We start from the raw sequence: 10,000 nt of genomic DNA, 5'->3' as shown, positions 1-10,000 counted from the left end.
GTTTTGGCAAACGTTTTACGCCGGATGCCCCTCCTGACGCAACCCTCTGCATTTATCCGGGCTTGGGACCGGCACAGGGAGACACTGCTCCGTGCCCCCCCCCCCCCCCCCCCCCCCCAAAGGCAGGCTTGGAGAGACACGGGCCAGTGCCGCCCTGAGGCTGCATTACCCTCTCTTTCTTACATTTATTATAAAAATATGCTTATCTTCCTTTTAGCTCATCACACATGTCTTTATGATTTTCAGTCCATGCCTCAGCCGGCCTGAAGCTCCACTGATGCGCATGTGCGGATGCCTCTATCTAGCGGACATAAAATAAAGACAATCATTCAAATGTGAATGAGTCGGCGTGATGCTCCGGGATGTGTGGAGCTCAGGGAGCTCCACGAGTGAGGGAGTTAAGTTAGGGCGGGGGTGCAAGTAGGCTCTAGGATTCCCCGAGTCGGGGCGAGCGATGGGTTTAGAGGCGTATCGCATTGAAGATAATGGCCGCATATCCTTCTTGGACTTTTCTAAAGCCTTTGACTCGGTCGAACATCCATTTATCATAGCAACGCTCGAACATTTTGGATTTGGTTAAATATTCAGGAATGTGATCCGTGGGCTCTATGAGAATATTCATAGCTGTGTCACCCTGCCAAGCGGCACCACTCCGAGCTTCCATGTTGATGTGGGAATCCCCCAAGGTTGCCCCATCTCACCCTATTTATTTATAATTGCTACCGAAATGCTAGCCGTTTATGTTGAAAAGAGCAACGATATCCAAAAGTTAGACGTGCTGGGGACTGAAATTGTTATTAGCCTGCTGGCAGATGACACAACCTTAGTTTTGAAAAATGAACATCAAGTCCCAATAAGTGCCGAAAACAACCAAAACATTCTCCAAGGCTTCAGGATTGTCATTAAACTTAAAGAAATGCAAACTTCTTGCGCTGCATGACTCGCCACTAAAGGAAATCAGCGATGTTTCCATGAAATCAGAAATAAAATACTTGAGCATTTTCCTATCCAAGGACCAAACGTTAAATCAATCCAGGAACATTGAATCTAAACTGAATCAAAGTAAAGCTTAATTCTAATATATGGCTCCAGAGAGATTTATCAATATTAGGCCGGATATATTTGACTAAAATGGATGTGTTTATCCAGATGTATATACCCAGCGTATTCCAATGCTGCTCCAAATCAACTCGTAAAATCTGTTAACCAAATCAATTTCAACTTTATCTGGAGGAACAGACCACACCATCTAAGAAAAATCACATATGGTGAAAGAAACAAGTGAAGGAGGGCTGAAAGTGATAGAGTCGGACTGCTTGAATGGGACATTGAAGGTGAACTGGTTGAAATCCTGGATCAAACCTCATCGTTCTTTCTGGTATTGTACTCCAAACTACTTATTCAACAAAGTCGGCGGCCTGAGTCTTCTGCTTATCTCTGACTTGGATATCAACAAGATTCCTGTCAAATGTTCAGAGTTCCATAAACAAATATTATTATACTGGAAAATGATATACGTACACAATTTCTCACCACACAGTATAATAGTTTGGAACAATCGATATGTACTGCATGGCAACAAACCTCTGTTTTACAAGGAATGCTTTGAGAAAGGTATATGGTCGATAATTGACTTGATGGATGACACTGGCAGTCCTCTGGACAATGAGCAGTTCTGTACTACACACAGATTCAAGCCTCCCATATTAGAGTTGCTAAAGTTACGAAACGCACTGCCTCGACAATTTGTATTCCTGACCAAAAATATAATGACGCACCGAACCGTACAACCACAGTTACCCCGACTATCACTCCAGGGAATCTCAATTGTGGACAGAAAGCGCGGCAACTCCTTTATTAGGAAATGTTTCACAGGAAACTTATTCCCTGGACGTCAAAAAAAAAAAAAAAGGATATTTTAAATAAATTTGATGAGGAATCGATTGCCACGCTGCGAACCATGTATCTGACTCTACCCATACCCCCAAGGCAAAAGAGACCCACTTCAAAATTATGACTGACATCTACCCATCTAAGGAATTATCGAGGGTACGCTTTAATTTTGAAGATAATATTTGTACATTTTGTGAAGACAACATTGAAACCACTGACCATATATTTTTTCTCCTTCTCATTCCATCGTCACCAGTTTCCTTCTCAAAAGATGATATAACATTCTGTTTACTTATAAGCAACATAACAGATGAACTCTGTGTCAATGTTCTTTTAGGCCTGGCCAAGTTCTTCATTCACAAGAACAGAATGCAAAAATGCTCCCCAAATTTTAATGTCTTCATAAACGATTTTGAAATATAAAAAAAAAAAAAAAAAAATCCTTAAAACTTATGGAAAAATCCAAAAACTAAAAAATATAGTTACCCATGTCCGAGGTTCCTTTTTTTTTTGGTAAAAAAAAAAAACAAAAAAAAAAAAACAACTTGATTACATGTTACATTCCCCTTGCAATTTTTTTTTTTTTTTTCGTTTTAATTTCTTATTTGTCTATCTATTGATTTAATTACTTCCTTTTAATTTCTTTTTTTGTCTCGCACTGTAAATTTCTCACAAACCTGTAACACTATTAACTTCTCATTACATACAGAACAAATGTCCTGATGTCCGTTGCTTCCTCATCCCTGGTTGTTTCATTGACATTCAGTTCTACCTTGCTATGTTTATTTGTACATTTGTATATTTGGGTGTACTATTTATGTTCAATTAAAAACAGTTTGATGTCTGAGATTCCTTGTGAACCGCCAACTTAATTACATGTTATATTCCCCTCACAATTTTTTTTTTTCGTTTTTAATTTTATTTTTCTATCTATTTATTTAATTATATCCTTTTAATTTTCTTTTTTTGTCTAGCATTAAAAATTTCTCGCAAACCGTTAACACTATTAACTTCTGATTACTTACAGCACGAATGCGCTTATGCCCCCCCACCCCCCGCTTTTTCCGTACGGTGGCAGACACTGAGATCGAAAGCAAATGGGTGTCATTGAAATGCAGTAACAGGGTGATAACAGCCGTGTTCGAAGTGTGTAGGGGCTTATAGGAGAGCAGAAGCACGTCACGCAATTCACCTGAGTTCGGAGGATCGGGAGTACCAGGGCCCATAGCGGAGAAGCGGAAGAGCGGAGTTATGTGTCTCTTCTCAAAGGCGGGGAAGCTGGGGGGCAGCAGGACCCCTTAGACCGGCTAATGTGAGCCTTCTCCGGACATAGATCACCCGGACTTATGACTGGAGCTCCGGGACCTCTGGGCACACACATATGTGAATGAGTGGATGAGCTAATGTTGGTTTGGTTGTGGATACGTTTCGGCCAATGCTATCAGCACAGCTATGATTATCCCCAGAACGTTGAGAACGAGCTCCCGGAACTCCAGACATGCGTATATAAAAGAGTGGAATTAAGGTGTGTGTGTGTGTGTGTGTGTGTGTGTTTGTGTGTGTGTGTGTGTGTGTGTATACGTGTGGGACAGAAGTAATGTTGGGGACAGAAATTGTTATTAGCCTGCTGGCGGATGACACAACCTTAGTTTTGAAAAATGAACATCAAGTCCCAATAAGTGCTGAAAAAAACCAAAACATTCTCCAAGGCTTCAGGATTGTCATTAAACTTAAAGAAATGCAAACTTCTTGCGCTGCATGACTCGCCACTAAAGGAAATCAGCGATGTTTCTATGAAATCAGAAATAAAATACTTGAGCATTTTCCTATCCAAGGACCAAACGTTAAATCAATCCAGGAACATTGAATCTAAACTGAATCAAAGTAAAGCTTAATTCTAATATATGGCTCCAGAGAGATTTATCAATATTAGGCCGGATATATTTGACTAAAATGGATGTGTTTATCCAGATGTATATACCCAGCGTATTCCAATGCTGCTCCAAATCAACTCGTAAAATCTGTTAACCAAATCAATTTCAACTTTATCTGGAGGAACAGACCACACCATCTAAGAAAAATCACATATGGTGAAAGAAACAAGTGAAGGAGGGCTGAAAGTGATAGAGTCGGACTGCTTGAATGGGACATTGAAGGTGAACTGGTTGAAATCCTGGATCAAACCTCATCGTTCTTTCTGGTATTGTACTCCAAACTACTTATTCAACAAAGTCGGCGGCCTGAGTCTTCTGCTTATCTCTGACTTGGATATCAACAAGATTCCTGTCAAATGTTCAGAGTTCCATAAACAAATATTATTATACTGGAAAATGATATACGTACACAATTTCTCACCACACAGTATAATAGTTTGGAACAATCGATATGTACTGCATGGCAACAAACCTCTGTTTTACAAGGAATGCTTTGAGAAAGGTATATGGTCGATAATTGACTTGATGGATGACACTGGCAGTCCTCTGGACAATGAGCAGTTCTGTACTACACACAGATTCAAGCCTCCCATATTAGAGTTGCTAAAGTTACGAAACGCACTGCCTCGACAATTTGTATTCCTGACCAAAAATATAATGACGCACCGAACCGTACAACCACAGTTACCCCGACTATCACTCCAGGGAATCTCAATTGTGGACAGAAAGCGCGGCAACTCCTTTATTAGGAAATGTTTCACAGGAAACTTATTCCCTGGACGTCAAAAAAAAAAAAAAGGATATTTTAAATAAATTTGATGAGGAATCGATTGCCACGCTGCGAACCATGTATCTGACTCTACCCATACCCCCAAGGCAAAAGAGACCCACTTCAAAATTATGACTGACATCTACCCATCTAAGGAATTATCGAGGGTACGCTTTAATTTTGAAGATAATATTTGTACATTTTGTGAAGACAACATTGAAACCACTGACCATATATTTTTTCTCCTTCTCATTCCATCGTCACCAGTTTCCTTCTCAAAAGATGATATAACATTCTGTTTACTTATAAGCAACATAACAGATGAACTCTGTGTCAATGTTCTTTTAGGCCTGGCCAAGTTCTTCATTCACAAGAACAGAATGCAAAAATGCTCCCCAAATTTTAATGTCTTCATAAACGATTTTGAAATATAAAAAAAAAAAAAAAAAAATCCTTAAAACTTATGGAAAAATCCAAAAACTAAAAAATATAGTTACCCATGTCCGAGGTTCCTTTTTTTTTTGGTAAAAAAAAAAAACAAAAAAAAAAAAACAACTTGATTACATGTTACATTCCCCTTGCAATTTTTTTTTTTTTTTTTCGTTTTAATTTCTTATTTGTCTATCTATTGATTTAATTACTTCCTTTTAATTTCTTTTTTTGTCTCGCACTGTAAATTTCTCACAAACCTGTAACACTATTAACTTCTCATTACATACAGAACAAATGTCCTGATGTCCGTTGCTTCCTCATCCCTGGTTGTTTCATTGACATTCAGTTCTACCTTGCTATGTTTATTTGTACATTTGTATATTTGGGTGTACTATTTATGTTCAATTAAAAACAGTTTGATGTCTGAGATTCCTTGTGAACCGCCAACTTAATTACATGTTATATTCCCCTCACAATTTTTTTTTTTCGTTTTTAATTTTATTTTTCTATCTATTTATTTAATTATATCCTTTTAATTTTCTTTTTTTGTCTAGCATTAAAAATTTCTCGCAAACCGTTAACACTATTAACTTCTGATTACTTACAGCACGAATGCGCTTATGCCCCCCCACCCATCCCGCTTTTTCCGTACGGAGGCAGACACTGAGATCGAAAGCAAATGGGTGTCATTGAAATGCAGTAACAGGGTGATAACAGCCGTGTTCGAAGTGTGTAGGGGCTTATAGGAGAGCAGAAGCACGTCACGCAATTCACCTGAGTTCGGAGGATCGGGAGTACCAGGGCCCATAGCGGAGAAGCGGAAGAGCGGAGTTATGTGTCTCTTCTCAAAGGCGGGGAAGCTGGGGGGCAGCAGGACCCCTTAGACCGGCTAAGGTGAGCCTACTCCGGACAGAGATCACCCGGAGTTATGACTGGAGCTCCCGGACCTCTGGGCACACACATATGTGAATGACTGGATGAGCTAATGTTGGTTTGGTTGTGGATACGTTTCGGCCAATGCTATCAGCACAGCGATGATGAGTTCAGGTGTGTCTGTGTGTGTTTGTGTGTTTGTGTGTGTGTGTGTGTGTGTGTGTGTGTGTGCGTGTGTTTGTGTGTGTGTGAGAGTTTGTTTTTGTGGGTTGGGGGGGGTTCCCGCGGACACGGAGTACCAGGGCCTGGAGCGGATGAGGTGAGGAGCGGAGGAGAGCAGAAGCCCGGACCGTGATTCGCTTGTGTCCAGCGGTTCGGGAGTTCCAGGGCCCGAAACGGAGGAGCGGAGGAGCGGAGGAGCGGAGGAGCGGAGGAGCGGAGGACAGCAAAACCCCTTTCTGCAATTCGCCTGAGTCCGGCGGATCGGTAGTACCTGGTTCCGCAGCGGATGAGCGGAGGAGTTGAGGAGATGTTTCTCTTCTCAGAGGCGGCGAGGGGGGGGGGGGCAGGACCCCTTACCCTTATCCCCCCCGGACGTTTGAGTGGAGCTCCCGGACCTCCGGGCACGCACATGCGAATGACTGGATCACAGGGAGTGCCAGGGCCTGGAGCGGATGAGCAGAGGAGAGGCGGAGGGCAGAAGCCCGGCCCTGTTCAAGAGTTCCAGGGTCCAAAGCGGGGGAGCGAAGAAGCGGAGGAGGGGAGGAGAGCAGAAGAGCAAAAAACTGGCCGGAATTCACCGAAGTCCCGCGGATCGGGAGTTCCAGGGCCCGGAGCGGAAGAGCGGAGGAGCGGAGGAGAGGAGGAGCGGAGCAAAGCTAAGCCCGTCTTAACAACAAGGAAATTACAGATGAGGCTATAATTTCTAATGAAAACTTTAAATTCTATAGCCACGTATACACTTCGACATTGTCAAAAAGCGATTGTGACTCCTTTCCATTAAATATTCCTCAATATATCCCAAAAATAAACAACAAACAATATATGATTGTTTATATATGTTTATATATAAACAACAAAAAATATACAGTTTGATGTCTGAGATTCCTTGTGAATCGCCAACTTAATTACATGTCGTATTCCCCTTGCATTTTTTTTTTTTTGGTTTTAATTTCATTTGTCTATCTATTTATCTAATTATTTCCTTTTAATTTCGTTTTTTGTCTAGCACTGTAAATTTCTCACAAACCTGTAACACTATTAACTTCTCATTACATACAGAACAAATGTCCTCATGTCCGTTGCTTCCTCATGCCTGGTTGTTTCATTGACATTCAGTTCTACCTTGCTATGTTTATTTGTACATTTGTATATTTGGGTGTACTATTTATGTTCAATTAAAAACAGTTTGATGTCTGAGATTCCTTGTGAACCGCCAACTTAATTACATGTTATATTCCCCTCACAATTTTTTTTTTTCGTTTTTAATTTTATTTTTCTATCTATTTATTTAATTATATCCTTTTAATTTTCTTTTTTTGTCTAGCATTAAAAATTTCTCGCAAACCGTTAACACTATTAACTTCTGATTACTTACAGCACGAATGCGCTTATGCCCCCCCACCCCCCACCCCCCGCTTTTTGCGTACGGTGGCAGACACTGAGATCGAAAGCAAATGGGTGTCATTGAAATGCAGTAACAGGGTGATAACAGCCGTGTTCGAAGTGTGTAGGGGCTTATAGGAGAGCAGAAGCACGTCACGCAATTCACCTGAGTTCGGAGGATCGGGAGTACCAGGGCCCATAGCGGAGAAGCGGAAGAGCGGAGTTATGTGTCTCTTCTCAAAGGCCGGGAAGCTGGGGGGCAGCAGGACCCCTTAGAGCGGCTAATGTGAGCCTTCTCCGGACATAGATCACCCGGACTTATGACTGGAGCTCCCGGACCTCTGGGCACACACATATGTGAATGAGTGGATGAGCTAATGTTGGTTTGGTTGTGGAAACGTTTCGGCCAATGCTATTAGCACAGCTATGATGAGTTCAGGTGTGTCTGTGTGTGTTTGTGTGTTTGTGTGTGTGTATGCGTGTGTATGTGTGTGTGTGTGTGTGTGTGTGTGTGTGCGTGTGTTTGTGTGTGTGTGAGAGTTTGTTTTTGTGGGTTGGGGGGGGTTCCCGCGGACACGGAGTACCAGGGCCTGGAGCGGATGAGGTGAGGAGCGGAGGAGAGCAGAAGCCCGGACCGTGATTCGCTTGTGTCCAGCGGTTCGGGAGTTCCAGGGCCCGAAACGGAGGAGCGGAGGAGCGGAGGACGGCAAAACCCCTTTCTGCAATTCGCCTGAGTCCGGCGGATCGGTAATACCTGGTTCCGCAGCGGAGGAGCGGAGGAGTGGAGGAGATGTTTCTCTTCTCAGAGGCGGCGAGGGGGGGGGGACAGGACCCCTTACCCTTACCCCCCCCGGACGTTTGAGTGGAGCTCCCGGACCTCCGGGCACGCACATGCGAATGACTGGATCACAGGGAGTGCCAGGGCCTGGAGCGGATGAGCAGAGGAGAGGCGGAGGGCAGAAGCCCGGCCCTGTTCAAGAGTTCCAGGGTCCAAAGCGGGGGAGCGAAGAAGCGGAGGAGGGGAGGAGAGCAGAAGAGCAAAAAAACTGGCCCGGAATTCACCGAAGTCCCGCGGATCGGGAGTTCCAGGGCCCGGAGCGGAAGAGCGGAGGAGAGGAGGAGCGGAGCAAAGCGGAAGCCCGTCTTAACAACAAGGAAATTACAGATGAGGCTATCATTTCCAATGAAAACTTTAAATTCTATAGCCACCTATACACTTCGACATTGTCAAAAAGCGATTGTGACTCCTTTCCATTAAATATTCCTCAATATATCCCAAAAATAAACAACAAACAATATATGTTTGTTTATATATGTTTATATATAAACAACAAAAAATATACAGTTTGATGTCTGAGATTCCTTGTGAATCGCCAACTTAATTACATGTCGTATTCCCCTTGCATTTTTTTTTTTCGGTTTTAATTTCATTGGTCTATCTATTTATTTAATTATTTCCTTTTAATTTCTTTTTTTGTCTAGCAATGTAAATTTCTCACAAACCGTTAACACTATTAACTTCTGATTACATACAGAACGAATGTCCTTATGTCCTTTTCTTCTTCATGCCTGGTTGTTTCATTGACATTCAGTTCTACCTTGCCATGTTTATTTGTACATTTGCGTGTACTATTTATGTTCAATTAAAAAAAAAAAAAAAAAAAGAATGAGAGGCTGAGAAAATCTCCATGTCTCTCTCTCTCCCCCCTTAATGCCCCCCCGCTTTTTCCGTACGTTGGCAGACAATGAGATCAAAAGCAAATGGGTGTCATCGTAATGCAGTAACAGGGTGATAAAGGCCATGTTAGAGTGTGTATGGGCTTATTTTACAGGCTTTCCCCTGGTACTCCATGGATTACCAGGGGCGTTTCTGCCGTGAAGCTGAAAGGAGCTGTTTCGGTGTTCCTGTTTATAAATCCACTCAGCAATGAGGTGAAAAGCACATCGGTATCGATATAATTCGGTAACAGGGCGATAACATCCATGTATTCCGCTCTGGGCCCTGGTACTCCTCGGGGGGGTGAACGCCGGGCCGAACTAGTCCTGGTACTCCATGGAGTACCAGAGGCCCGCCGCAGTGAGAGTAAATGGAGCAATTTGGGTGTTCAATTGTAAAAAGCGGCCTAAAATCCGTGTGGAAAGCAAACGAGTGTTGTTTTAAGACAGTGTGAGGGTGACAGCAATCTCTCCAAGAAGCTTTCTTGGGTTATTTCTGAGGTTTCTCAATGCACTCCTAATGGGAGAGAAGGTAAAGCCCATAAAGCCCACGGGCTTTTCCTTTGTCCGCGCTGCAAGGGACTTTACTCGTTTTTTCGAGGGGACATCCCGCGGGATAGTGTTGGAGTGGCCGTCTAGGAGGAGGGTTTTATTTTCTCCCCTGACGCGTGGTGGTTGATTGTCTCCGAGTCGAGTCGGCACACGTGACCCGCCGTAGGAGGGCCCCCGCCGGCCGGCCTCGCGGCGGCGTTCGGGTGGACGGCTCCTCCGCTCTCGC

The sequence above is a fragment of the Fistularia commersonii genome, unplaced genomic scaffold, assembly GCF_037954325.1.
Source record: "Fistularia commersonii isolate RoL2024-O1a breed Wild unplaced genomic scaffold, RoL_Fcom_v1.0 HiC_scaffold_58, whole genome shotgun sequence".
Lineage (NCBI taxonomy): Eukaryota > Metazoa > Chordata > Actinopteri > Syngnathiformes > Fistulariidae > Fistularia > Fistularia commersonii.
Note: the sequence above shows the minus strand (reverse complement) of the source record.